Source organism: Chlorocebus sabaeus, chromosome 21, assembly GCF_047675955.1.
Source record: "Chlorocebus sabaeus isolate Y175 chromosome 21, mChlSab1.0.hap1, whole genome shotgun sequence".
Taxonomy (NCBI): Eukaryota; Metazoa; Chordata; class Mammalia; order Primates; family Cercopithecidae; genus Chlorocebus; species Chlorocebus sabaeus.
In genome coordinates this window covers 117,016,006-117,039,359 of record NC_132924.1, presented here as the reverse complement: position 1 = coordinate 117,039,359, position 23,354 = coordinate 117,016,006, and the positions used below count along the sequence as shown (strand labels likewise).

General features: G+C 39.5%; 1 protein-coding gene across 3 annotated transcripts in view; it reads left to right on the top strand.

Annotated features, from left to right (window-relative positions):
• The first annotated feature begins 17,891 nt into the window (after positions 1–17,891).
• The window catches only part of TCAF1 (TRPM8 channel associated factor 1), a 50,490-nt gene continuing 45,027 nt past the window's right edge, over positions 17,892–23,354 (top strand). The window contains exon 1 of one of the 3 annotated variants that reach the window (XM_007983298.3): positions 17,892–18,021. The gene's annotated coding sequence lies outside the window, so the exon portion shown is untranslated. Of the gene's footprint in view, positions 18,088–23,354 lie in introns of all 3 variants that reach the window. The other 2 variants (XM_007983297.3, XM_007983299.3) reach the window with 2 other exon arrangements.

Below are 23,354 nucleotides of genomic sequence, written 5' to 3'. Positions count from 1 at the left end.
AACAAACCAGAAGTATCACATTACCTGACTCCAAACTATACTACAAGTCTATAGTAACCAAAAAAGCATGGTGCTGGTACAAAAACAAACATGTAGACTAATGGAACAGAGTAGAGAACCCAGAAATAAAGCCACACATTTATAAACATCTGATCTTCAACAGAGGCAACAAAAAAAGCAATTTGGAAAATACTCCTTTCTTCAATAAATGGTGCTAAGATAACTGGCTATCCATATGCAGAAGAATGAAACTGGACCTCTACCCATCCCCATAAGCAAAAATTAACTCAAAATGGATTAAAGACTTAATGTAAGACCTCAAACCACAAAAATCCTAGAAGAAAACTTAGGAAATACCTTCTCAATACTGACCTTGGTAAAGAATTTATGGCTAAGTCATCAAAAGCAATTGAAACAAAAACAAAAATTGAGAAGTGGGACCTAATTAAACTACAGAGCTTCTGCACAGCAAAAGAAACTATTAACAGAGTAAACAGACAACACACAGAATGGGAGAAAATATTCACAACTATGCATCCAACAAAGGTCTAATATCCTGAACAACCTATAAGGAACTTAAATCAACAAGCAAAAAGTAAATAACCCCATTAAAAAGTGGACAAATAGCGTAACAGATACTTCTCAAAAGAAGACATATAAGCAACTCACAGGCATATGAAAAATACTCATCATCACTAATCGTCAGAGAAATACAAATCAAAACCACCATGAGATACCATATCATACCAGTCAGAATGGCTTCTGTTAAAAAGTCCAAAAATCACAGATGTTGTTGCGGCTGTTGAGAAAAAGGGTCACTTATACACTGTTGGAAAGCAAATTAGTCCAGCCATTGTGGAGGGCAGTTTGGAGATTTCTCAAACAACTGAGAGTTGCACTACCATTCTACCTAGCAATCCCGTTACTGGGTATATACTCAAAGGCAAATAAATTGTTCTTCCAAAAATATACCTGCACTAATATGTTCATCACAGCACTATCAACAGTAGCAAAGACATGAAGTCTATCCAGGTGCCCATCAGCAGTGGACTGAATAAAGAAAATGTGGTGTACGGAATACTATGCAGCCATAAACAAGAACAAAGTCATGTACTCTGCAGCAATATGGATGTAGCTGTAGGCCACTATCTTAATTGAACTAACACAGAAATAGAAAACTAAATACCACATGTTCTCACTTATAAGTGGGAGATAAACATTGGGTACACACAGACACAGAGACAAAGATGGGAACAATAGATGCTGAAGGTTCCAAAACATGACAGAAAAGGAGGGGGCAAGTGTTAAAAATTGCCTACCAGGTATTATTTTTACTCCTTAGTTGACAGGATCATTAGAAGCCCAAACCTTATCATCCATATACCCATGAAACAAACCTGCACATGTACCCCCAATTTCAACATTTCTAAATCCAGTAATAAAATAATAATAATAATAATAAATTTAAAAACCAATTTTCAAAATCTTGGCTGTATCCCCTACTAACAATTTCACATTAAGGAAGTTTCTTATCCTATTTGTGCCTCAGGAATAAAAGTGCCTTCCCCAAAGGGCAGCACTCAATGCTAAATGAGTTAACACATCAGAAGTGCTTCCAACTACTCCAAGTAAGAACTGAAAACTCAAAATTTTCCCTATATTGTTCAGAACTTTTTTTTAAAGTAATTAGTCTAATGCTTAAGGGTTCACAGACTTCATAAGGTAATCCATTACCCAAGTATAATAACTTATTGAAGAATGAATATGACTCCAACTACAAAACAACATTTTGTGAGGTTGCTTTGCTGTATATGCTCTTATTGAGTGGTCTCGATTGGGGCAAATGCCCACCTGTGGACATCTGGCAGTGTCTGGAGAAATTTTCGGTTGTCTAATGAATAGAGGCCAGGGATGCTGCTAAACACTCTACATTACACGGGACAGTCCCCCACAGCAAAGTATTGTATGATTCAAAATGTCAGTAGTGCCAGGGTTGAGAAACTGCTCTAATCTATGACCAACATATGGTTCTGTTGCTTCCAGAGCCAGAAGAGTAGTCAGATCTAGGTTCCAAAGGGCATATTTTTCACTGTTAACACCTGTTGTATGAAAAATTACTCAAGCTGCATCCATGTCCCTACAAAGGACACAAACTCATCCTTTTTTATGGCTGCATAGTATTCCATGGTGTATATGTGCCACATTTTCTTAATCCAATCTGTCACTGATGGACATTTGGGTTGATTCCAAGTCTTTGCTATTGTGAATAGTGCTGCAATAAACATACGTGTGCATGTGTCTTTATAGCAGCATGATTTATAATCCTTTGGGTATATACCCAGTAATGGGATGGCTGGGTCATATGGTACTTCTAGTTCTAGATCCTTGAGGAATCGCCATACTGTTTTCCATAATGGTTGAACTAGTTTACAATCCCACCAACATCATTCTCAGCAAACTATCGCAAGAACAGAAAACCAAACACCGCATGTTTTCACTCATAGGTGGGAACTGAACAATGAGATCACTTGGACTCGGGAAGGGGAACATCACACACCGGGGCCTATCATGGGGAGGGGGGAGGGGGGAGGGATTGCATTGGGAGTTATACCTAATGTAAATGACGAGTTGATGGGTGCAGCACACCAACATGGCACAAGTATACATATGTAACAAACCTGCGCGTTATGCACATGTACCCTAGAACTTAAAGTATAATAATGATAATAATAATAAGAAAAAGAAAAAAAAAATTCAAATGCATAATTTTAAAATTAGGAATATTCTAAAATCCTTTATTTACTTTTATACAACGGAGAAAATAGAAAGACAAATCAAGATATTTTTGATTAACAAAAAAATGACTATTTATACATGTTCTAAAATTATACATATTAAGTAATGTTATCCATAGCGACCAATTATCATAAAGGCCTATGGAGATTTAAAGAGAAGTCAGTCTTTGAAAGCCAGATGTCCACTGCTTCTCAGCCTTTTGGCTAAGATCAAGTGAAAGTCAAATGTCCCCAAAGGGCATGTTTTATAGATAACCTTCAAGGATGTCTTCATGCCTACTGGAGACTGAATCAGATTTTTATTCTCAAATATTTTCTGGTGCTCGACTTTAAAAAACAAATTTCTTCTTAATGGCTTTCTTGGTTAGAATTTCATCTTATTTTGTCCTTGTATCAATAGCTCCTTCCTTCCTCCTATGTGTCCAAATGTCTTTCATAAGCAACTACTAAGTACGAGCGCTTGTAGTCTCAAGGTGGCCCACAGGACTTTAATTTATTAGCACTGGCTGGTAAAATGCCATCCTAAAAACTTAAGACTAGGCCAGGCGCCGTGGCTCATGCCTGTAATCCCAGCACTTTGAAAGGCCCAGGCGGATGGATAACGAGGTCAAGAGTTCAAGACCAGCCTGGCCAAGATGGTGAAATCCTGTCTCTACTAAAAATACCAAAACAATTAGCCAGGTGTGGTGGTGGGTGCCTGTAATCCCAGCTACTCGGGAGGCTGAGGCATGAGAATCACTTGAACTTGGGAGGCAGAGGTTGCAGTGTGCCGAGATTGCACCACTGCATTCCAGCCTGGGTGACAAAGTAAGACTGTGTCTCAAAAATAAAATAAAATAAAATAAAAACAAAGTAAGGCTATAAAATTAAAAAAGAGAAAAATAGAGGTCTAATAGGTTGACTATGACGTACATGATATTCAGTTTCCACATACTTAATGCCCACTCTAACATTTCTTCTTCAGAATGAAGATTCAGATAACCCCTCGGGTGAATAATCCAAACAAGCTAAGGAGCTGTGTGAGGGCAAAGGGATTATGGAATGGGTGGAGCAGAAAAGTCACAAACACTGTGACCGCGTGGCCAGTCACAGAAATGAGGATATAGCATCTTCACAAACTTTTCTCCTTGATGTGTCACGTGTATATTGGTATGTTTGATTAATTCTTCATTCATCTCCTGTCTTACTATTTTATTTGGGTTTGTTCATGGCTGCATATTTTTTAGATTGGTCCGCAGGTTATAGAATATCAAGGCAGGATTTTGACATTCCAGAGGAGGCCTGGTATTCATCGAAAACATCCAGTCTCGGAGATGGATGAAACTCTGACATCATCTGAGAAGATGGCTAGTGTGTTCTAACTGTGCACAGTGTCAGATGAGAGCATTTTAAGTGGGAGGAGTTGTTAACATGAGAAGAAAGAAGTGTGTGTATGTTGAAGGACCCAAAGATGTGAAATGTAAACATCTGTCATGATGTTTTTCTGTCCAGCGTCTTCTTCCTTTGATGCTTGGGGTATCCTCTCTTAGGAGAGGCTAAAATATTCTCAGCGTTGTCTGCAGTAGGGGCTCAGGTTTGTGACCCAGTCTCTATTATTCAGGTGTTTTTGTGCCATTCAAGGACTAGTGATACAAAAAGGGAGGAACTGCCCAGAATTAAATGTGGCAAGACTGACACTAGAGGCAGTAGTAAGTTCAGTTTCCTGAACAACTAGTGTTAACAATTCTAGGATTATCTGGTGTACCATGGGTATCAGCAGCACACACCACCCTGTCTGGGCCCCCCCAAAACACTGCATCAATGCTTCATAGAATCACTTCTGTAGAATGATTTTTTAAATGTTTTTCTTGATGGTAGTCAACCCCAAACATTATTCTCAGAGATTATGTGAACTATTAACACTCCTTAATAAATGTGTTTTCTGCTGAAACTAACCAAAGTTTGCATCTGCTGCTTGCAACTATAAATACCGGATGATGATGATAATGATGATGATGATACATGGAAACTTGGAAAAGGCCATTGCCACCACACCCGGCTAATTTTTGTATTTCTAGTGGAGACAGGGTTTCACTATGATCTTTTAAAAACACCACACTTTCAAGACTTGGAATCAACCCAAATGTCCATCAGTGACAGATTGGATTAAGAAAATGTGGCACATATACACCATGGAATACTATGCAGCCATAAAAAAGGATGAGTTTGTGTCCTTTGTAGGGACATGGATGCAGCTGGAAACTATCATTCTTAGCAAACTATCACAAGAACAGAAAACCAAACACCGCATGTTCTCACTCATAGGTGGGAACTGAACAATGAGATCACTTGGATTCGGGAAGGGGAACACCACACACCGGGGCCTATCATGGGGAAAGGGGAGGGGGGAGGGATTGCATTGGGAGTTATACCTGATGTAAATGACGAGTTGATGGGTGCTGACGAGTTGATGGGTGCAGCACACCAACATGGCACAAGTATACATATGTAACAAACCTGCACATTATGCACATGTACCCTAGAACTTAAAGTATAATAATGATAATAAATTTAAAAAACAAAAAAACCCCCACACTTTCTTAATTACTGTAGCTTTATAGTAAGGCTTAGAAGCAAATAGTGCAAATCCTCCCAATTTGTAATTCTTTTTCAAGAGAATTTTGGCTGTTATACACCATTATAAAATACTTGAGACCAGAAAATAACTACGTGTAAGGGTTAAAAGGAACAAAACCCAGTGCTACAATGGGCCAGGAGCAATGCTTATTCCCATCAATTAGACCAGAAGAAAAAACCCTGCTAATTTATAAGCCTTTGCATAGAGTACTTAGAGCTTCTTGCCTCAGCAGTGGTGAATAATTAACTCTAGAGTAAATGCTGCTCTCATCCTACCGAACAAATTCGAAAAGCAAGACCCAAAAGAATCAAACTAATTCCAGGTAATTTAACTGAATCCCAGAACAAAGTTCATAAATATTTAGAGGAATACAAAAATACCCAGCACTCAAAATGACAAAAACTCACAATGACTATCAACCATGTATACAAAGGAGCAGGAAAATATGACCAATTTCAAGAAGGAAACTTTATCAGTCAAGAAAGACCCACTTGGTAGGCTGAAGTGAGTGGTTGCTTGAGCCCAGGAGTTTGAGGATGTAATGTGGCATGATCTCACCTGTGAAGTAGCCACAGCCTTCCAGCCCGAGCAACATAGTTTGAGATTCCATCTCTAAAAAATATTAAGATTAAAAGAAGACCCAAATCTGGTATAGGCATTTGAACTAGCAGTCAAAAACATCAAAGCAATTATTATAACTGCAATCATATGTTTAAAAGATTAAAGTCATGGAAAATATTTTTAAAGAACCAAAACAAACTTCTAGACATGAAAAAAATACAGTCCCTGAAAGAAAAACACAACTGGATGGAATTAACAGCAGGATTATGCATTGTAAAAAAAATTAGTGAAGTTGGTGACACAGCAATAGGAACTATTCAAAACAAAATACAAAGAGGAAAAAGAGCAAAAATCTAACTGAGCATATATAAAATATGAGAAACTTAATCTACCTTATTTACATGTACTTGGAAAATATTTGGAGAAAGAATTACCCCTCAATTACCAAATTTGATGAAAACTATAAATCCAAAGGTCAAAGAACCTTGGTGATCCCCAAATACACACCACACGCACACACATACACACACACACAAAACTATACTAAGACATATAATAATTAAATTGCTTAAAAATCAGTAATAAAGAGAAAACCTTAAAAATTGTCAGAGGGAAAAAATATACATACAAAAGTACAAAAATAATGATGAAATCTCACTTCTTATCCTAAACAATGCAAGCCGAAGATAGTGGAGCCACATCTTTTAAGTCAGAGATGAGTAGAAGAGAGGGATTGTAAATGAGCATAGGGAAGGTCTTGGAGATCACCTCCAAATGTTCATTATCTTGATTGTAGTAATGTTTCCACTAGCATATACAGATACCAAAACTTATCAAGTTTTACACTGTTAATATGTGCTGTTTACTGTAGGTCAGTTACACCTCAATAAAGCTATTAAAAAAATAAATGTATGAAAACAAGGTCAACTTCACTAATAATGAAATGAGTATGAATCAGATCAACAATGATATTTCTTTGTCTCTTTCATGTGCCTAAATATGTCATTTTGATCTTAGTAATTAATGCTCTTGATAATCTAGTGAGAAATGACACTCAATGAATTTTTAATAGAAACAACACTTTGGAAAACAACTTGGAAGTAAGCCTCAGAAACTTTGAGCCATTAGATCCACTTCTAGTCATATACCAAGAAAATAATCTCAAACAGAAAAAATATTTAATCCAGAATGATTTTTCAATGCAATATTATATGTAAGAGTCCAAAAACTGAACTCAAGGCTACTACTGTGAAAATAAACAACACAATGGCTTTGCACACCAAAGTTTATTTCTTCCTTACGCAAAAATGCAAACCAAGGGGCATTCTTTCATCCGCTGATCAGAGATCCATACTTGCTCTGTCATGAGATTCTGCTATCTCAATACATGGCTTTTACAGGCACTTGTGGCAGGGGAAGAGAATATGACAAACTCATACGTTTACTGCTTCTGACTGGAAGTGAACCACGTAATTTTACTCACAGCCCATTGGCCAGCACTAATCCCACGTGCCCTATCCTGAATAAATGAAAGGCTGGTAACTGTGGAACATACAAACCAGCACCACAGGCGCTACTATAATCCACAAGACAGGAATTGCTTTGTAAAACATCGCCTAGCATAGCTCATGTCTTGGATATCCACCAAAAAATATTACATAGAAATTTATATAACGTTTTAAAAGAGCTGTTAATAACATGAAAGAAAGCTTATGCTAGGATGTTTTAAAAAACACATTATAAACTTCCATATTTTACTCATTCATCTTGCAGCCTTGTGATTTCAGATTAAATCATTTAATCTTTATACATCTTATTTTGTTCATAAGCAAAATGCAGAAAATATATCTCCCTCATCAGATTTCTGCAAAGAAAAACAAAACAGCTATGCATGTTGAATTCTTAGCCTAGTGCCTAAATCTATAAGCTTGTCAAGAAATAATACCAATTTTAAAAATGTATTTTTATCTATAGAACTCATCATCTAATACATATTATATATTCAGTTTTTGGAATTGCTTATTTTTTGTCTCTTCTCAGTAGAGACTCAGTAGACTTTTACTTGCTTAGTGATGCATTCCTAGTATCTAGAACAGGGCTTGGTACATAGAAAGTGTGCAAAAACTATATGTCATTAGGGGTCTATATGGCTATACAGTGGTAGCACAAGGGAGTCTCGTGGTAATGGAATAGTTCTGTACCTAGATTGTGATGGGTATACAAATCTAAACACATGATAAAGTCACATATAACTATATATGCATACATACAAATGAATGCATATAAAAGTAGTAAAATCTGAATAAGCTCTGTAGATTATTCAGATAATCTATTTCCTGCTTGTGCTATTGTACTATAATTATGCAAGATGTTACCATGACAGAAAACAAAGTAAAGGGTGCATAGGAATTCCCTGTACATTTTTCTGCAACTTCTTACAAATCTATCATTATTTCAAAAGGAAAACGTTTATTAAGTTGCTGCACAAATAAACGCAATTTGCAGCTATGTTTTAAAAATAGAAATTTGAAAAGCGAGAAGTAAATCTTTCTTTGGACCTTGTAACGATGGGATATTTATTTTTATCTTTCTATCTTTCTGTTAAAATTCTTAATGGAAAAAAAATTAACATTAGGCCTTAATTTTTGGTTTGTTTCTTTATTTCTTCTTTAGCTATTCATTTAATCTCCTGCCACCGGAAGAGGCTTTCAAATAATCTTTGGAATTTAAAGGCATCAACCTTACCTCAACCTCAGCCCCTAATTCAAGCCCCTAATTTGCACTAAGGTGAGAGAAGGTCCATGGAGTATAGTGAACCACACGGATTGTTAGAGAAGCTGTCTGGAGGTTTTCTGATCCTCACAATCTCTCTAAAAGGCTTTCTAATCTGCTTGCCTGCCTTCTGCCACTGCAACAGTCTATTCTTCTTGCTTAGAATTTGAAAACTCATTGAAAGAACAGATTTAGTTTGTGTTTTTTAGCTACTTTGCCTAAAGGAAATATTTTCTCCTTGCCCCACCCACCTGAAACAGAAAGAGATGCTCTGTGGGCAAGTAGTTGCAAAGCCCAAGCCCACGACTCATTCTTTCCATTCCTGGAAGGCAGTGCAGCTTTTACAATCATACTCATTTAGTTAATTTAATACAAAAGAATCTCCTTTCTTCTCCTTTATGCCACTTTACCAGATGGCCACTTGGCGATAATTTTCATAAATCTGTTGGAACTAGTAATCTCCCAAGGTGCAGAATGTCTCTGATAGTACTTCAGTGAGAAGGCTGTATCAGAACCAATGCCTAAGAAAGAACTTCATTAATAATAATAATAAAGCACATTTTCACAAGAGTACACTATTTCTAAATGGTTTTGTAATTTCTTTCCACACAGCTCCATAAATTTCCTAAGCACAGAAGTCCCATAAGTTGTCTCTATAAATAAATCTCACTGAATCATGGGGAAGCTCCACAGCAAAACTCCAGCCCCCTCCAACCTCCAGTCAAGCCCAGAAAGAAAGATGGCGACGTCTATGAACAATAATTCTGCTTTTCACGCTCTTTTCCTCCTTTTTTAATCTCCAGGCTGTTTGTCTGTCTCTTCACCACTTCTGTGAAAGTAAATCTCACTCTAAGCACATGTGAACTACAACATTAGTAGCAAAGAGGGTGTCTTTACCCCTAGGAGTTTCTGAAATATAACACATTTAGCTTAAAAGGCTGCAAGGACAATGGGGACAGAGGGACAGTTCCTTGGAAAGCAGTCCTAAAGCTTGTGTGCGGTGGAAGCTTTGGAAATGTGTGAAACACAGGAAGGTGTGTCTATGGGTTAGAGGTTCTGTAAGCCCAAAGGGGACAAAAGTGTCCTTGATGTTTATGCTTCTGTTTTTCTCATCTCAGAATTTTACAGTCCTGACCTATTCCTTTTTTATTGTGCAGTGTTGAAAGGGATTCCTCTCTCCTCATTTCCACAGCATGAAAACTAAGGTCCCAAGAAGAAAAAAGATTGCTCAGCATTACACAAGAGTTAATAACAGATCACAGGCTGCTTTCCCCAAGTTCTCGGTCTTTCATCTTGCTCTTCTTACTACATGACCGTTAGACCTGAGCTCATTCACCCACTGGCTCCCTGTGTTGGGAGACTGGAGGCAGGGACACCCCACCCAGCTCTTACTCTTGGCACACAGACCCAGGTGCAGGCACAACTCCTGATGGTGGAGGAGGACACAGCCCTCCCTCTTCAGTATAATTTTCCCACTTCACCCCCTCCTGACCTTCCCTTCAACTTCTCATTTGAAAATCAAAATTGTACTTCATATTTAATTTTCCAACAACCTAATATTTAGACAAATAATTTTAGTACATATATGAATATATATGTATGTACTTGATTTGTATATACTTGATTTTGTATATATACATAAATACACATATTTATATACTTAAGTTTGTTTCTATACAGAATAAAAGGAATTCTTTGGTCAGTCTTCCACACAAGAGATTGCACAGATCTGAAAATATAAATAAACTTTCTGTACATTAATGTGTATATTAAAAGTAAGATGGTGGAAACCAGTGGTACGGTGTTCCTATGTTTATATTGGGAACAAGTGATACTGTATATCAAAAAAAAAAAGAGATGTTCTAAATAATTAAATAAAAAGTCTTATGTATTTGTACAAATACAAATAATGCCAAATGAGTGGCCTTAATGATGCCATTGGTGCCACAGTTGGAAAGAGCGACTAGTTGGGACTGTAAGGTAGGATACACTAAATTAACTATATTATACGAGAGCTTGGAAGATACCCCCTTAATCAGGTAATGATCATGAACATCATTAGTAATTGGATAAATTGAGATCATGTGACATCTGACAGAATGAAGAGCTCAGCTTCACAGAAGTGATGATCTTGTTAAAATGCATAACCTGAAACTAATCATAAGGATACACCAGGAAGATCCAAAACAAGGAAATATAAAATAATTGTCCTGTAGTCTTCAAAAGTGTCAGTCATAAAAGTCAAAGACAGACTGAGGAACTATTCCAAACTGAAGGTTAAAGAAAGATAACAACCAAATGGAACACACAACTCTAGACTAGATCCTATTGCTATTAGCGCTACTATTGAGATAACTGGCAAAATTCAAATGGGGTATGGAGATTAGAAAGTAGTGATGCATCAATGATAGCTTTTCTGATTGTGATGATTATATGAAGCTTATATAGGAGAACTTTCTTAATATTCAGGGGTGATTTGTGGCACTATTTTAGCAACTTGTTCTCACACGGTTCAGGGAATAAAATGTTCTCTACACTTTAAACTCCTGTAGAGTTTGGACAATTTGAATGGTGTTGATTGCATCCTTACAATGCCCTTTTACATACTCCTTTGTTCACTATTTTTAAATGTATTTCTAAAAAAAAAAGTAGTTCATTTTTTCCACATTTTAAAGTATGCTACACTAGGATGCTTTTTATAATCAATGTCAAAAGAACCTGCTGTTTGCCAAACAGAGGGGTACCCCAGGCTTGAACCAGAGTTGTTAAGACATTTTTAATATCCTGCTTTAAAATAGATTGGTTTTTGTTTTTCCTTTAGGAGGATGTTAGGGCATTTTTTCCTTTCTCCAAACCACCCTATTTTAATTTCTTAAATGGGATTGAGGTGGGGCAGGAGAAAGGGGATGCAGGTTTAGGGTAGAGAGGCTACATATTTCAGTGACCAGAAAAAAAAACTTATAAATGTTTCCATTAGATAGTGTAAAGACTATGACTGCTTGAGAAGTCTGTCAAAGAAAATTGGTGAAATCTTCCCAGGAATGAGTTGGCTGCATAAATGTTTACTTCTGTTAGAAGGCAAAGGCAGAAATTGCCAAATAAAGATGCCAGAAAAAAAGATTTGCTATCAATATGTCATACAATAAATTTAAATAAAGTTTTAAAAACATAAGGAATTTTGTAGCATAAACCAAAGTAGGAATGGGACACAACCTCATTCCATAAACTTTGAGCAGTGAATATAATTTAATAGAAAATACAGGCAGGGCACAGTGGTTAACAACTGTAATCCCAGCACTTTGGGAGGCCAAGGCAGGCAGATCACGAGGTCAGGAGATCAAGACCATCCTGGCCAATGTGGTGAAACCTGTCACTACTAAAAATACAAAAAAATTAGCTAGGTGTGGTGGCACATGCCTATAGTCCCAGCTACTTGGGAGGCTGAGGCAGGAAAATTGCTTGAACCTGGGAGGTGGAGGTTGCAGTAAGTCGAGATTGCACCACTGCATTCCAGCCTGGCCACAGAGCAAGACTCCATCTCAAAACAACAAAACAACAACAACAAAAACAAAGAAAGAAAGAAAAAGAAAATACAATGGCATTTGCTGAGCATTTACTATGTGCTAGGCTTTCTTCACACTACATCTTATACAAGAATGTATATTTGAAGACAGACTATTTGGTTGCAAAATCTGCCTCCATAAAAATAAGAGTCTGGTTCATCTTGGAATGATGCTTAAACACTATCCTGTACTCATTCTGCCAAAGGGCCCACTCTGAGAGATTGTACAAAGGAAAGAAGTTTACAAAACACTAAGAATTCCAACTGATATCATCCTGTCTTCAAATAGTGGCCTGAGGTAATGAGTAGCCCCGAATAAGTCAGAATATTATCCTTCGAGTGTAGAAATGTTTTCCTCCCTCCACCAGTGTCTTCTCAGAAACCCAGAAATAACCCCGCAGCACTCACAGTTCCACCATTCATGGGTACCATTCCTTAATGGGATATCCTCCAATCATATGGAGAAAACCCCCACACTTAACAATATTTCAAATGTTCATATTGTGGAGAACCACTTACCTGAGCAATTCTTTGGTTTCCTTATCGAATTCTAGTGAAACTTTTCTTCTGGAGCCTGTCAGATCACCTTGCGAGGCTGTATCTGCTTTCCCTATTCAGGTTGCAACACTGCAGGAATCCCTTTCACCCACCCATGGGAGTACTACGCAGTGAAAGGGCATGGTTGGGAAACATTCAGGACCTGATTACAAGTCCCACTGCCTACAAAGGTCAGGCAGTAACGTGAAGGGGCAAAGTGGGCCTGGTACAGGATGTTGGGAAGGTAGGGCAGTCTAGCCAACGGAACACTCTTCTAACAGGGGGCTTTAGATTGTCATGCCTTGAGAATGCAGGCCCTCTGATGCTCTGTTTCCAAATTATTCAAGAGAAGCTGGGAGTCTGCTCCTTATGTAAAAACTCCTGATTCCTTAAATGTTGGAAATTAGTGAAAAGATTTAGAGGGCTATCCAGTTCCCCTAAACAGACCCTTGGGGACCAAGCCCAGCCTATGGGCTGCTGATCTGGGACCTCTATTATAAGTAAATTTGGAAAACATTTTTCCGCTTGCACAGGAGGCAAGTATCAGTCTCAGCTGAAAATTTCATGTATGTAAAACAAAAACGATTTTGTTTTTATTCAGTCAACTCAATGCTGACATTGAGTTCCTATCCCACTGATTTAACAGAAAATTCTGTCGTAGTCTTTGACAGGGTCCTGGGCATCCCCTCTGGAGTCTGGTCAGCTCCTTAGGGTACCCCAATAACACACGTGTAGGTCAGCCCATCACTGCTCTTCTAGGGTCCACAGGTCCTACCCCAGGTCTCTGTATTCTCTCCTCTTGGCTTTGGTGCTTTTCCAAAGCCCTCCCACCCTCACCTCACTGTCTAAGCACCTTTGGTAATCTGTCCAGTGGCTCAGGCTTTGACTAAAGACTGACTCCTTCAGGATGCCTTGCAGAAGCAGCTACACAATTTGGGGGCATGGTGGAAAATGAAAATGTGGGGCCTCTTGTTCAAAACATATTAAGAATTCCAAGGTGGAGACAACAAAGCGTTAAACCAAGGGTGAGGCTCTCCTGAGTGTGGGGATCCATGGGACTGCAGTGGTCACACATCCATGAAGTGGTCCTGACGCTTTGCTTTCTGCATTGGAAAGTACCTGAGGCAAGGAATTACAAATCCTAGCTACCGGACTGAGAGGTGGCAGGGAAGTTGGGAAATGGAGAGGATTACATTGCCATGTTTTCGAGAACTGGTTCAGGTTTAGACATCCTAAGGACAAGACTACAAATTTCATAAAGCTGAGAGCAATTTGCAGGCCACATCACCAAGGACTGGTTTCAGAATTCAGCATCAACCCTCTCCATCCATCCTTTCCAGCTTCCAGTCAAGACAGAAGGAAGGGAATCAGACGGGTTCTCTCTCTCTCTCTCTCTCTCTCTCTCTCTCTCTCTCTGTCTCTCTCTCTCTCCCTCCAATGACCTCACTCTAACATAAATAAGACCTTCTCCCTGCACTGTGGGTTCCTTCACCCCCACCGCTCTGTCTCTCCTCCCTACAGCACCTTTCTCAAAATCAAAACCCTTCCACTTCCCTTATGAGCCCGTTTGACCTGTTTTGCCTTTCTGCCCCAATCTCACAGGCCTCCCTCAATTCTGAACCCTGCTTCCCTTTTAATGCTCATTTCGCTTGGGTCTTTCTGTCCATCCTCTCTCTTCTATATTGTTCACTTTCATCCCCGAGATAATTTAGTTCCTTACAGGTAGAGAGCATCGTGGGCAGAAACTCTTACCAACAGACCACTTGCCTTGTTGTCTAGTACTGCACTTATTAGCCACCAAAAAGACTGCTGCTCTTCAGAGCTGTAACACATGCGATGATGTGTAAGAAAGGTCATCCTAAACTCCTAGGGGCTGTCAGCACTCTGCTTGCAATCTGGCGGGTCTCCCCCTCTCCTCCTTTCCTCCCAGGCTCCCAGCCAGTCTGTAAAGAGCAAGTCTGAGAAAGAGAGGAATGGGTGGGGGAGTGGTCGGTGAGGGGTGGACCACCGAGGGGTGGCCAGTAGTGGGAGGAGGCAAGTGAAATGGAAACTCCTAGCTTCAGCTAGCCCAGACCTTGCAACGGCCCAGGTCCGGGAGTCTTGGTGTGCTTGCTGGTGAAGGAGTTTTCTCTGCTACACTGGCCCCATGTCCTGCCAGCCCCTAAAACATAAACACACACACACATACACACACACACACACACACACACACACACAGAGAGAGAGAGAGAGAGAGAGAGAGAAACATGAGGCGCCGAGAGGACTAGCCAGTGATCTCAGCCTCAAGGACTTTGTACTGCAAGAGCACTGGCAACTGAATTCCAAGGTCATGCTCCATCTCTACCTGCTGCAAACCCCTTCTGCTGTTTGCATTTCACTGTTCCTTTTTCTGTTAATATAAAGGAGGAGAGTGGATGAGATGTTTTAGCTCTGAAATTCTATGACCAATTGCACCGCAAAAACAACAGCAACCAAAAATGGTGGGTTTTGCTTGTGTGCCTGGAGAGAGAGTGGGGGTGGGCAGGCTTATGTCCTGTTGACTACCAGCTTCTGAGGGGAGGAGGGATCTGGCAAGAGAGAAGTGCAGCTGTCTTGGCAGAGAGAATGAGAAATGAGAGAATGAGAAAGAGAGGTAACTGCAAGCAATCCTGGTCTTTTAGAAACACTCAGTCTACAATCCCCAAACACCCACCTGCCCCCACAGTTTCCCCCCCAACACCCCATTTAAGCGCACAAATACACCCAGACGCTGGCTTTTCCTTTCACCATAGTAGTCATAAACTATGCCTCTGTGCTAGTAGCTGGGTGTGTTCACTTCTAGAAATCTTTTAGAAGTAAACTCCTACCGATGTCTGTCCTCCAATCTCAGGCCAGGCCTGTGTAGTTTTGAAGGAGACTAGATTTGCAGGGAAATGAGGAGAGAATACACAGCTTGGAGATTTGAAGAGCAAAGGAGGCAAGGGTCAAGGAAATCATGGAAGAAGTCTGGAAGGATCTGTCCCTTCTCTGGTTATGGTGAACATTCACATAGGGTTTTCCATGTGCCAGACACTGCTTTAAGAGCTTTATCTGTATTAAGTCATTTAATCCTCATAAATATTCCACGAAGTAGAGACAGTCACACTATCCCCAATGTTACAGATGAAAACACTAAGACAGAAGCTAACAAGCCCTTTGTGATAGGCAGGAAAATGACTCCCTAAAGATGTTGATATGGTTTGGCTCTGTGCCCCCACCCAAATCTCATCTCATAGCTCCCATAATTCCCATGTGTTATGGGAGGGACTTGGTAGGAGATGATTGAATCAAGGGGGCGGATCTTTCCCATGCCTTCTCATGATAGTGGAAGGGTCGCAGATCTGCTGGTTTTAAAAATAGGAGTTTCTCTGCACAAGCTGTCTCTTTGCCTGCCGCCATCCATGTGAGATGTGACTTGCTCCTCCTTGCCTTCTGCCATGATTGTGAGGCCTCCCCAGCCACGTGGAACTGTGAGTCCAATTAAACCTCTTTCTTTTGTAAATTGCCAAGTCTCAGGAATGTCTTTATCGGCAGCACGAAAATGGATTAATACAGATGTCCAGATCCTAATTCCCAGAACTTGTGATATGCAATGCTGCATGGCAAGGGAGAATTAAGGTTGCAGACGGAATGAAGGCTGCTGATTAGCTGACCTTGAGATGGGAAATTATCTAGATTAACAGATAGGTTCAATGTAATCACAGGGTCTTTCAAAGTGAAAGAGGGAAGCAGGAGACTCGGAGAAGGAGATGTGACACAGAAGCAGAGGCTGGAGTCATGAAATTGCTGACTTTGAAGATGAAGGAAAGGGCTGCAAGCCAGGGAATGCCGGCAGCCTCTGGAAGCTGGAAAAAGCAAGGAAAATAGATTTGCCCCTAGATCCTGCAGAGAGAAACGCATCCCTGCTTACACCAGGATGATAGTCCAGTAAGACCTGTGCTGGACTTCTGACCTATAGTCCTGGAAGATGTAGTAAATCTGTGTTGTTTTAAGCCACTAAATGTGTGGTAATTTATCACAGCAGCCTCAGCAATGAATATACTCCCCAGCTTTTAAGCAGGGGATGTGGTGGCTTCAAAGTCCAGGCTTTTGCCCTGCTACTCCTTTATTTGTTTCCTCCCTCATGCTCAATATCTGTCATCTATTGATTGGTTAGTAACATTCTCAACGCCTTACTGTTTTATTAAACTTATAAAAACAATGTATGTGATTTTTAAAAAAACAATTCAGTGGTTGTGAAAGTAAGAATCAACAGACAATTTCTCCACCGTTAGCCCCGCCTCTTACATAAGCACATGCAGCATGTCTTCTTCATACAAGAATTTAATGCTAAAGCTGGTGTGGTGGCTCAGGCCTGCTATCCCAGCACTTTGGGATGCCGAGGCAGGAGGATCACTTGAGCCCTGGCGTTCGAGACCAGCCTGGGCAACAAAGTAAAACCCCCTCTCTAACAAAAAATCAAAAACTTAGCTGGGCGCGGTGGCGGAGCACTTGTGGTCCCAGCCACTGAGGAGGTGGAAGGATCACTTGAGCCTGGGAGGTTGAGGCTGCAGTGAGCTATGACTGCACCACTGCACTCCAGCCTGGGTGGCAGAACCAGACCCAGCCCCCGAAGAAAAAAAAAAAAAAGGAAATTAAGAAAGAAAGAAAGAGATCCTACTCTCAATTTTAATACAACTTGCTTTTTTAATTAAAAAATATATCTGGAACCGATAGATTTTACTCGTCCTTAAAAACAGTCGTGTATTATTTTATATAAACATCTCTCGCTATTTATCAAGGCCCTCACTTGTTCAGAAATAGTCTCACTTTTGTTTTGTTTTCAACAATTTACTCCCTGTATTCCTGGGCGGGCGCCTAGCCCTGCATCCGGGATTCGGAGCCACATCTGGGGGCAGGGCCTCTGATGTCTAGGGGTGGGGCGGCAACCCCAAGCCCCGCCCCCGTGCGCATCGACCAATCAGCTCCCGGGACGGCACCTCCTCGCCACCCCCCGCCCCCGCAGTCTCCGCCTACGGTTTCCACATCCTGCAGTCTCGAGCCCGCCGCCCTGTGCCCCCTGGGCAGAGAAGCTGCTTCCTCCTGGGAACAACTGCCTGCTGCTCCTAGCAGGTTCCTACCGCCCCGAACCCGCGCTGCAGGGAACAGCGGGGCAAACAGTGAGTGGGGTTCAGCGTAGACTCTGGACCAGGAGAGGCCCGCGGTGACCGAGGCCTGGGCTCCGGGTTAGTGTCCGGGGCGGGGAGCGGTGCGCGGGGTGCGATGCTGAGTGTCTGGGGAGGGCCGGGCGTAGACTGCGGCCTCTCCGCGCTCCCCCAGGTGATAGAGCCGTTCCACCGAGGATCCCTTCCTTAGTCTCTACCCCGTTGATGATTTTTCTCTGCAGCTCGGTCCCTATTTCATCTCGCCGCATTGTTATGCCCTCTGCTGGGCGGGAGGCGATGACCCTCCCTATTTTCGTAGGATTTGTTTTTTGCTCCGCAGGAAGCCATTAAGATCTAGATCTGAGCTAGCAGGCACCCTCGAGGCGATTTGATCTCGCCTGCTGGGGGCTTGCATTCTTCTAGGCTAGCTTGTTAAGCCCAGGTGGAAGTTCTTATCCACCCCAGTGCTCTAGGCGCCCACGGGCTCGGTGTGGGTTTGTGGTGGGGGAAGGGAGCTGGGGAGGGGTTGCGGTGAGATCCGCGCGGGGATTCAGGCTGAATGTTAGTCTGGAATGCATTTGGCCTGAAGCAGCAAGTGCTGGATGATACAGTTCGCTGGTAAACAGCCGACAGCTGGCCGCTGGTTTGGCCCAACCTGCAACGGAAGAAGGCCTTGAGTACAGGAGAAAAAGATCTTTGCGAATTGGATGATCATGGAAATTTAGAAGAAGTACAGCTCGAACTAGACATAAAGGACATAATGTGTCTGTCTAGCTGACCAGCCAACCATCGGTCCATCACTTTCATCCTCCAAACTAGTGATTTGTTGATGAATTGGTTTCAATACTTGGTTTTTAAAATGTTTAATAAAAAGTACAAATAAAAAACATTTTATTAAAATGTTTAATAAAAATAAACGAATGCCTGACCATCTCCTTGGGTCAAGAAATAGGGTGCCACAGTACCTTAGAAGCCCATGAGTCCAAACTGATGCCCATTCTCCTCCCTTCTCTGAGATGTGACATCTTTCGTGATTTTTGTCTTAATGATTCCCTTGCTTTTCTTTTTAGTTTTACCATATTTGTGTGTGTATTCCTAAAACATATGTGTTTGCTTTCTCAATTTTGTACTTTTATATCAATGACATTATCCTGTACGTATTCCTAAGTTTTATAGATTCATCTTTCATGCTTCCATTTTCGTCGTTTATGGTGTAAATGTACATAATTTATCCATTCTACTGCTGATGGACATTGGATTGTTTCTAGTTTTGGAGTGTATGAATTATCTATAAGCTATGTAACAAATTACCCCAACACCTAGCAGCTTCAAACCAAAGCGAACAAGCAAAATAAATCATGTTACCTCCTATCTTACAGTTTCTGTGATCAGGAATCCAGGAGGGGCTTAGCTGGGAGTCTCTGACTCAGGGTCTCTCACAGGCTGTATCAACAATCAAGGTATTGACTGGGCCTCAGTCATCTCAAGGCTAGGTGTAGGGTCGAGGACCTCTCCCAGGCTTACGTGATTGCTGGCAGGCCGAATGGCCTCACTGACCCTGGCTGGATACATCAGTTCTTTGCCACATGGGCCTCTGTGTAAAGAATGGTTGCAACATGGCAGCTTACTCCCCCCAGAGTGAAGGCTCCCACAGAGAAAAAGAGAAGACAGAAGTCAGATTCTTTTTGTAACCTTAGAAGCGACATTCCATTATTTTTGCCATTTTTTATCCATTAGAAGTGAGTCACTAGGTCCATCTCACACTGAAGGGAAGGGGGTGATAAGGACATGAACACGTGGAGGCAGGGATTATTGGGGCCACTTTAAAGCCTGCCCACGTCCTCTAATATTCAAGTACACTTGTGTGGGAGCTTCCCTAGAGTATACAGCTGGGAGTAGAATTGCCGAATTATAAGATTTATGTATATTCAATTTTATTAGGTCATTTCTAAACTGTTTCCAAAGTGTTAAACCAGTTTGCACTCCCTCCAGCAGTGGATGAACGTTTGTTGCTCTACATACTTGCCATAGCTTGGTCTTGTAAAATTTCATTTTTTGTTAGTCTGGCAGGTATGAAGTAACATTTCACTGTGATTTTAATTTGCATTTTCCCATAACTAATGAGATTGGCTGTCTTTTTATATGTTGATCAGTTTTTGTGCTCTTTGTGAAATTTTGATTCCTGTCTCGTATTCATTTTTATATTGGATTGTTTACCTTTTTTATTGACTCATTGGAATGCTTTCTTTATATAATCTGGGTACTAAACAATAATTGTTAGCTATATATGCCACAGACATCTTTCCGAATTGCTTTTGAGGTTTTTTTTTCTCTGTCTTTATGTCGGTTTCTTTCTCTGTCTCTATCAATGAATCTAAGTTTTGAATTTAATTTCAAGTTAGTAGTACTTTCTTTTATAGCTTGTCTTGTTTGATAATTATTTTCTCAAGATCATAGATTAATTTTAGTGTATCATTTTCTAAAAGTGTTATGGTGTGTTGCCTTTGGCTGTTAGACTTAATCCATATGGAAACTGATTTTTATGTTGTTTATTCCATATGGATAATCAATTGCCCCAGCACCAGTGATTTGCATGAATCAGGATTTCCATATAAGCATGAATTTGTTTTAAGCCCATTCTTATTTTCTATTTGTCTAACTCTGCCTCAATACTAATAATTTGTAACCACTATAGTTTTATTAAAAGCCTTGAAATTTGGTAGGAAAAGTCCTATCACCTGTTTTTTCTTCGTTAAGAGTGTTTTAGTTTTACTTGGACCTTTGACCTTCCATATAAATATTTAAATAAACTTATCAAGTTCTCCAAAACAAGAAACAAACAAGCAAATAAACCTGCTGGAATTCTGATTGATATTGGATCAACTCTGTGTCTTAGTCTGTTTTGCGCTACTGTAGCAAAATACCTGAGACTGAGTAATGTATAAGAAACTGAAATTTATCAGCTCACAGTTCTGGAGGCTGGGAAGTCCAAGACTGACTGGCTGGCATCCGGCAGGAGCCTTCTTACTGTGTCATTCCATGGCATAAAGGCAGAAAAAGGGCGAAAGAAAGTAAAAGGAGGGTGAACGCCACCTTTTATAATGAACTCACTCCCGTAGTGACGGCATTAATTCATACACTCTGCCGTCATGGCCTGATGGCCTCTCATTAAGCCCACCTCTCAACACGGTTACATTGGGGATTAAGTTTCCAGCACCTGCTTTTTGAGGGACACATTCAAACCATTGCACTCTATAAATCATTTTGGGAAGAAATTACTTGTAAGACATTGGCTCTCTTCCTCAACGATCATGGTTTATGACACTATTTGTGTCATCTTCAATGTTTTGTACTATTTTTTATTGTTTTGGCTCAGTTTTTGTTAAATTTCTAGGCACATTATATTTTTACTGCTATTGTAAGTATTTCCTTTTGTAAAAGTTATATTTTGTAGCTTATTGTTGCTGGCATACAGAAATTCAGTTGCCTTTTATATATCAATCAAACTTGAAAATTAATAATTCTAAATTTACCTGTAGCTTCTTTCAGATTTGCAACATAGGCAATCATCTGAAAATAATGATAATTTTGTTTATTCCTTTCCAATTCTTATACCTTTAATTTCTTTTTTCTGTCTTATGACAATGACTAGGAGCTCCAGTACACTGTTGAATGAAAGTAGTAAAGGGCATCTTGTTTTGTCCTTAAGATAATAAAGAGAAATATTTCACTATATCAACTTAAAAATGGCATTTGCTATAGTTACTTTGTAACCATCTTCCCCATGATAAGAAAGTTCTGTTCTTCTTTTGGTAAGCACTTTTATTATAAATGGATGTTTTTTCAAATGGTTTTCCTGTAGCTGTTGAGAATATATATACTTTTTTCCTTTAACTATATTAAGAACATAGTATAGTATTTAATTTCTGATATTAAACCAATTTTGTATTCTTAGAATAAACCTTTCCTGGTAAATATGTAGTAACTTCTGTAAGTGGATATAGATACAAAGGTAAACATTGGATATTTATATTTATATGTGTGATTTAAGATTGGCATGTAATTATACTTTTCTGTACTATCCTTTTCTGATGTTGGTATTATCATAAAATAATATGAATAGTATTCTCCCTTATACTATTCTTTGGAAGAATTTGTGCAAGATTGGGATTATCTGGTCCTTGAATATTTCCTTGAATCACCTGTAAAATCATCTGTGTTTGGAGTGTATTTTGTCAGAAGATTTTAATGATTATAGAACTACTTAGGTTTCCCTATGGAGTCAGTAGTGGTAAATTGTATTTTCCAAGATATGTAACAATTTCACATATACATGAGTGTATAAGTATACATATATGTATATGTTTATTCAATATATAAAAATACATTTGACCATTGAAGAATGCAGTAGTTGGGATACTGACCCCTGTCAGAATTGAAAATTTGTATATAACTTTTGAGTCCTCTAAAACTCAATACTAATAGCCTGCTGGTGAGTGGAAGTCTTACTGTTAACATAAGCAGTTGATTAACACATATTTTATATGTTATATTCTTAACCAGAGAAAAGAGAATGTTATTAAGAAAATCATAAGGAAGACAAACATATTTCTCATTCATTAAGTAAAAGTGAATCATCATGAAGGTCTTCCTTGTCATCTTCACATTGAGTAGGCTGAGGAGGAGGAGGAAGGGGAGGGATTGGTGTTGCTGTCTCTGGGGTGGTAGAGATAGAAGAAAATCCAGATGTAAGTGGACCAAGGCAGCTCAAACCTGCATTGTTCAAGGGTCAAATGTATATACATGAATATATATATTCAAGATCAATAAAATTGTTTATAATATCCTCTTATTCTGTTTATAAATCTTTCCATTATCTATTGATATGGCCACTTTTTTATTGTTAGTATGTGTGTATTTTCTTTCTCTTTTTGTTTTATTTTTTCCAGAACTTGGTCTACTTTATTCGTTGTTCAAACAGCAACATAAAAGCTTTATGTCTTTTTCATATTTTTACTTACTTTATTACTTCTTCCTTCTTTCTTGGAATTTTTTCTATGATTTATTTTCTAAGCTTTTATATGCTTAGCTCATTAATGTTGAGCTTTTCTTCATATGTAAGTTTTTAAAGCTATAAATTCTGTCACTACTTTTTAGCTACATCTTACAAGTTTTGATATGATTATTTTTGATCATGTAGCTTTAATTATAATTTTCCTTATAGTCTCTTCTTTGGGACATGAATTTTTTAGATAAGTACCTTTTAAATTCCATTTGGCCATTTGAAGTTTCTTTTGTTATCTTGTAGCTGTAGTTGCCTAATTTATATCGTCGTCAGAGATTGCATG